Source organism: Pogoniulus pusillus, chromosome 29 (genome assembly GCF_015220805.1).
Source record: "Pogoniulus pusillus isolate bPogPus1 chromosome 29, bPogPus1.pri, whole genome shotgun sequence".
In the NCBI taxonomy this organism is placed as follows: domain Eukaryota; kingdom Metazoa; phylum Chordata; class Aves; order Piciformes; family Lybiidae; genus Pogoniulus; species Pogoniulus pusillus.
The window spans coordinates 968,752-975,799 of NC_087292.1; positions in this window are offsets into that span (position 1 = coordinate 968,752).

Here is a 7,048-nt window from a genome sequence, read left to right on the forward strand (position 1 = left end):
TTGCTCTCTGCAGCTGCCTGCAGGGGAGGGGGGCAGTGAGCAAGGGGCAGCCTCTGCTGCTTTGGGTGCCAAGGGCCAGAGGCAGGGAGAAATGGTTCCAGGCTGCCCCAGGCTGGAGCTCAGGAACTATTTGTGCCCTGGAAGGCTTCTCAGAGCTTTGGAGTGGTCTGCCCAGGGCAGTGCTGCAGTGCCCAGCCCTGGGCCTCGGTGCTCAGGACCATGGTTTGGTGCTGAGCCTGCAGTGCTGGGTGGAGGCTTGGCCTGGATGAGCCTGCAGGCTGTGCCAGCAGGATGTGTGCTGTGATTCTGTGATCCTCTGAGCTGCACCCAAAGACAAAGCTCAGCCACAACAGCTCTGCTGCAAACCACCACTGCCCCCAGCTCAGAGCATCTGAGCACAGCCCCAGCAAGCTCTGCTGCTGCTCAGGCCCCCAGTGACTTGAGAGCTTCTGCCAGGCCAATGAGGACACAAAGGACAGGGAAGTGCCCAGGGCAGCTCTGCAGCACCCCTGGGTAGCACAGCCTCGAGCCTAGTGCTGGGGACTACAAATCCAGGAAGATTTTCAGCACTGGGGATAAAGTATTTAGCACCTGGCTGAGAGGAAGGCGAGATGTCCTTGGCTGAAGCTCAGCACAGCACCACTTGCCACCAATAGAGGAGGCACAGATCCACTCTGAGACATCATGACAAGCTGCAGCATTGCTCATGTCTTATCAAACCTTAAAAGACACAAAGCAAAATTACCAACTCTTGCAGGCTGTACAGAGGCAGCAAGCAGAGACCCTTTGCTGTCACCAGAAGAAATTCTCTGTCTCATTCAAAACACTTCTTCAGACTCCAAGGATATTTGGAGGAACCTGAGGACACAGCTCAGGCTTCCTGGGATACAACAAACAAGCTGAGGGCAAGCTGAAGCCTTTCCTTTAGCACCAAACCTTCCAAAAGGCAGAAGGGAACACTTCCAACTGCTGGGCTGCGGCCAGAGCAGTGTGGGCAGAGGGCAAGGGAGCTCATTCTGCCCCTCTGCTGAGACCCCACCTGGAGCACTGTGCCCAGCTCTGCAGCCCCTGGGGCAGGAAAGATCTGGAGGTGCTGGAAGGTGTCAGAGAAGAGCCAGGAGGATGAGCAAGGGGCTGGAGCTGCTCTGCTGTAGAGAGTTGGGACTGTGCAGGCTGGAGAGGAGAAGGTTCCAAGCAGACCTTATTGTGGCTTGCAGCCTCTGAAGGGGCTGCAGGGAAAGCTGGGAGGGACTTTTGAGGGTGTCAGGCAGGATAGGAGTGGGGGAAATGGAGCAAAACCAGAAGTGGGTAGGTTCAGACTGGATGACATGAAGAAGTTTGTCAGCAAGAGGGTGCTGAGAGCCTGGCACAGGTTGCCCTGGGAGCTGGTGGAAGCCTCATCCCTGTAGGTGTTTAATGCCAGGCTGGATGAGGCTTTGGGCAACCTGATCTAGTGTGAGTTGTCCCTGCCCGTGGCAGGGGGTTGTTGGATTGATCCTTGAGAGCCCTTCCAGCCCTGACAATGCTGTGATTGAGCCTGGCTTGCCACTGAAGTCACCAAGTGGGAAGATTCTATCAGAGCTGGACCTGCACTAAGGCTCTTGCTGAATCCAGTACTAGAAAATAACTCAGGCTGCTGAGAGAAACCTGTGCTGCTGGGTAGTGGCTGTTGTGTTTGTACTGTTTCACTCCTACTTGGCATAAAGTGGAGGTCATGGCTGTGCCAGGGGAGCCTCAGAGCAGTCCCTCCCCCAGGCCACCCTGCTCGCCACGCTCACAGCCCCTGCTGAGCACAGCTACTGAGCTGCTGTTTGAGCAGCCTGCTGCAGAGCCATGGAATGGGCTGCAAGGGACCTCAAAGCTCATCCAGTGCCAAACCCTGCCACGGGCAGGGACACCTCCCACTAGAACAGGTCACTCATCCAGCCTGGCCTTCAGCATCTCCAGGGAGGTCTTTGATCCCATTCTGTGCATCTGTGCTCCATGACCTCTCTGGGCAACCTGTGCCAGTCTCTCACCTCCCTGGGCAACCTGTTGCCAGTATCTCACCACCCTCAACCTGTGCCAGTCTCTCCCCACCCTCACTCTCAACAATCTCTTCCCCATCTCCACTCTCCCTCTCCCAGCTCAAAGCTATTGTCTCTCGTCCTGGCACTCACAGCCCTTGTCCAAAGTCCCTCCCCAGCTCTCCCACAGCCCCTCCAGGCACTGCAAGGGCTGCTCTCAGCTCTCCCTGCAGCCTTCTCTTCTCCAGGCTGCACAGCCTCAACTCTCCCAGCCCGGCCCCACAGCACAGCTTCTGCAGCCTCTGATCACCAAGGCCTCCTCTGGAGCCACTCCAGCAGTTCCAGGTCCTTCTTGTGCTGGGGCCAAATGCTCTTTCCATTCCTTCTCATCAACATCCATACACACATCTTAACCTTCACTGGGATGCAAAATGCTCTCAGTTTGTTTCAGCTGCTTCTAACTCCACTGACTAAGACACTCCTTGGTTTAGTTTGTCTTATGATTCAGCTCTCAAATGACTTAGTAGCTCCAAGTCTTAACAAGATTTGACTTTTGAAGATAAAAATTACTTGCCAGGCAAATGTAGAGTTGAACACAGCTACACCTCCTCAGGAAAAGGGGATTCTATTAGCAGATCTTAAAAGTTTATCATCACATAGAGAGAGACACTAACCACAGTGTCCTGTCCCAGCACCACAGAGCACTGACTCTGAATGCTTTCCCCTTGCACACTAAGGGCTCATGATCACCAAGAAAAGGCACCAACCTCTGCCAGAGCAGAGCAGAGGCAGATGGAGATTGGATGTGAGGAACAAGTTCTGCCCCAGGAGGCTGCTGCAGCACTGCAACAGGTTGCCCAGGGAGGTGCTTGAGGCCCAGCCCTGGAGATGTTCCAGGTGAGGCTGGACAGGGCTGTGGGCAACCTGCTCCAGTGGAGGATGTCCCTGCTGAGTGCAGGGGCTTGGACTGGATGAGCTCTGGAGGTCCCTGCCAGCCCAAACCCTTCTGATTCAAGCAGCCAAGTGTGAGAATGTCTGCACAGTCCTAAGGGCAGTCACCACATCAGACCCAGCTGCTTTAGGTCTTCAAGGGAAAGCAAACAAACAAGCAAGCAAAAATCCCAAACCAACAGAACAGCCAAGCAGGCAAAAACCCAACCAAACCAAAACTAACAACCAAAGAAGAGCCACCCAACCAAACCCAGCAGCAGACAGACAGACAAACCAAACCCAACCAAACCCAGCAGCAGGCAGACAAACCAAACCCAACCAAACCCAGCAGACAGACAGACAAACCAAACCCAACCAACCAAACCCAGCAGCAGACAAACCAAACCCAACCAACCAAACCCAGCAGCAGACAGACAGACCAAACCCAACCAAACCCAGCAGCAGACCGACAGACAAACCAAACCCAACCAAACCCAGCAGCAGACAGACAAACCAAACCCAACCAAACCCAGCAGCAGACAGACAGACAAACCAAACCCAACCAAACCCAGCAGCAGACAGACAAACCAAACCCAACCAAACCCAGCAGCAGACAGACAGACAAACCAAACCCAACCAAACCCAGCAGCAGACAGACAAACCAAACCCAACCAAACCCAGCAGCAGACAGACAAACCAAACCAAACCCAACCAAACCCAACAGCAGACAGACAAACCAAACCCAACCAAACCCAGCAGACAGACAGACAAACCAAACCCAACCAAACCAAGCAGCAGACAAACCAAACCCAACCAACCAAACCCAACAGCAGACAGACAAACCAAAACCACCCAACCAAAACCCACACACACAAATGACCTCAACCAAACCCAACAGCAAAGAGACAAAGAAAACAAAACCACCCGAAAAAAACCAACTCAAAACCCAGACCCTGCAGCAACATCCAAACCACCAAACAAGCCCCAAATCAGCCCTAAACACTCCAGTGCCTGAGGAATAAAATGCAGTCAGCTGCTGGAGGGGTCAGGTGGTGCCAGAGTGCCCAGGAGCCAGCACTGGTGGCTGCAGCCCAGAGCCAGCTGTGTGCTGGCTGCAGCCAGAGCAGGGAGAGCAGCAGCACAGGGAGGGGATTCTGCCCCTCCAGTCTGCTCTGCTCAGCCCTCACCTGCAGCACTGCCTCCAGCTCAGAACCCAGCACAAGGAGACCTGGAGCTGCTGGAGAGGCTCCAGAGGAGGCCACCAAGAGGAGCAGAATGGTTTGGGTTGGAAGGACCTTAACGTTCCAAGCCCTGCCATGGGCAGGGACACCTCCCACTAGAGCAGGCTGCCTTTGGCCTCGAGCTGCACCAGAGGAGGTTTAGGATGGGCATCAGGAAAAATGCTTCACAGAAAGAGTGGTCAGGCCCAGGCTGCCCAGGGAGGTGGTGGAGTCCCAAATCCTGGAGCTGTTCAAAGGTTCATTTAGATGTTGGTGCTTGGAGCTATGGTTTGGTGCTGCACCTGGCAGCACAGGGGCATGGTTGCACCTGATGATCTCGAGCCTCTTGCCCAGGCCTGAATGGTTCTGTGATTCAAGGCCTCACCCAGCTGACAGAAGCTTCCCCATGCTGGGCAGAGCTGTTTGCCTTGGCCAAGCACTGCAGCCCAAGAGCCTGAACAAAGCAGTGCTGCACCACAGAGCAGCTCGCTCTGGCCCAGCTCTCTGTGCCCAGCGTGGCCAAGCACCAGTGCCTGCAGGAGAGCACAAGAGCAGTACAAGGCTCCTGCCAGCCTCCTGCAGTGCTTGCAGGTCTCAATGTCTGGGAGCAGCCTCCCCTGGGACTGCCACCCCCACCCTCTGCTGCCAAGGGCCCAGGGGCTGTGTCTCAGCTCAGCCTGGGCCTTCTAGTCCCTGCCTGAGCCCTGGTGCAGCTGTGCTCAACCCTGTCTGCTGGACGAGGCTGGGAGCTGCCCTCCAGGGAGCTGCTCTCCTAGAGGGAGCCCTCAGCCCTGGGGTAGAACTGGGGGGGCAGAGCTCAGCACCACACAGCAGAGCTGAGCTGCTGTTCTCTGCAGTCACCACAAGCCTGGCACTGGGCTGAGATGCCAGGGGGGCTCTCAGCCCCAAAATCACTTGAAAGGACACAAACCACAAAGGACAGGAGTGGAAGCAGGACTGTATTTTAGCCTGGTTTATGCTCTTTCTTTTGTGCTCTTCTATGCCATTTCTCAAAGCTGCCCCAGAGCCAGTGGCACAGAAACACTAACAGTGCCCAGGCAAGAGCAGAGCTATTGGAGGTGCCGGAGCAGCAGCCAGAACCAAGCCACAAGGGCCTGGAGAAGCCCTGCCAGAGGACTGTGATTGATGCTAAAGAGCAAAGAGTCAGCTCCTGGAGAGGCCAAGAGAGCTTCCCCCTCCTGGATTGTGCAGCCTGAAGGCCACCTTTGTGGAGGACAAGCACCAGGATCCTGGGCAACTGGAGTGGCCTAGAGAAGCCCTGGCAAGAGGCTGTGCACAGAGGAAAAGAAACACTCCTGGGGAACCCAAGTTGCTTCCCTGTCCTGGCAGCCTGGAAAGCTTCTCCCCAGATGCAGGGCATGAAGGACACCTTCATGGAGCATGAGCAACAGCAAGAGCCAAGCCAGAAGGACCTGGGGAAGCCTTGGCAAGGGGTTCTGCTCCGTGGCACAGAGAAGACCCTCCCGGGGAAGCCAAGGAGCTCCCCAGTGCTGGCAGCCTGGAAGCTTCCTCCTCCCTGGAGGCAGAGATGGAGGCCACCTGCGTGGGGCAGCGGCAGCAGGCACCTGGCTAGGAGGGCCCAGGGGAGGCTGCCAGGGCCACGCTCAGTGCTGCAGAGGAAGGCAAAACAAGTCCTGGGGACGCTTCCTGGCCCCCTGGGGGACATCAAACCTCCTCCCCGCAGCTTGCAGGGCACCAGAGGGCATCTCAGCGGTGCATTGAGCAGCAGGCAGTGCCCCAGCTGAGGTGCAGCAGAGGAGCCCTGCCAAGGGGCTTGTGCCCCATGCTGCAGGGGAAGGGAAAACACCCCCTGGAGGTGGGTCTCCTCCGGTGCCAATCTGCCCCGGGTGGGAAATTCCTCCCTGAGCCCAGCTGGGCTCAGATGCTTACTGAGCATGGAGCAGGCTCTGCTGCCTCCTGCCACAGGCTGCCCATGCGCCCCGGCGATGCCTGAGCCCTGTCCTCCCTCAGCCTGCAGCTCTCAGCTCAGGGGCTTCCCAGAGCAGCCAAACACCCCTGGGCCTGAGAGACCTGGAGGGCAAGAGCCCTTCCCATGCCTGGCAGGACACCAGTGGTGCTGCAGAGCACTGGCACCCCTGGCACCATCTTTGCCTCCCCTTTCTTACGGCTGCTGCTGCTGCACTGCCTGTGCAGGGCATGAAGATGCTGAGCTCTGCAGTGCTCCTGAACACATTCCCTTGGTCTTGCCATGGCCATGCAGCTGAAAGAGCCCCAGGCACCTCCACCAGCTGGTTGTTCTCACCTCCAGCAGCCTGCTCTAGCCTCTGCTCTTCCTCTCTCAGCCCCTCACCAAGAAATTCCACCAGCTCCTCCTCTGGGATGTCTTTGAGCTATCCCTGGGCCAGGTCTGGCAGCAGGCACAGGAGGATGCTCCCTTGTACACAGCCCTGGGCAGGTAGCTGCCATTGCCAGGGGGTGGCCCTGTGAGGCCCCAGCACTGGGGCCTTGCCCACTGCCCCTGCAGTCAACAGAGAGAGGCCTTTGGGCTTTTGGTGAGCCCTGGTTATGTCCCTTGAAAGGCAGCTGCTGAGTGATAGGATTGGAACCCTTCCTGTGCCAGCTGTGTCCCTCTGAGCTCCACCAAATCTCAGCCAGCTCAGTGCTGTCAACAAGGAGCGACTGAGCCTGGGTCCTGTTGGGAAGCCTAAACTGCTGAGGCCCCAGCATAAAAAGGACAGGTCACTGATGCAGAGGGTCCAGAGGAGGCCAGCAAGATGATCAGAGGGCTGGAGAAGCTCCCCTGTGGGGACAGGCTGGGAGAGCTGGGGCTGTTGAGCCTGAAGAAGAGAAAGCTGCAGGGAGGCCTCAGAGCAGCCTTGCAGCAACTGAAGGGGCTCCAGGAGAGCTGTG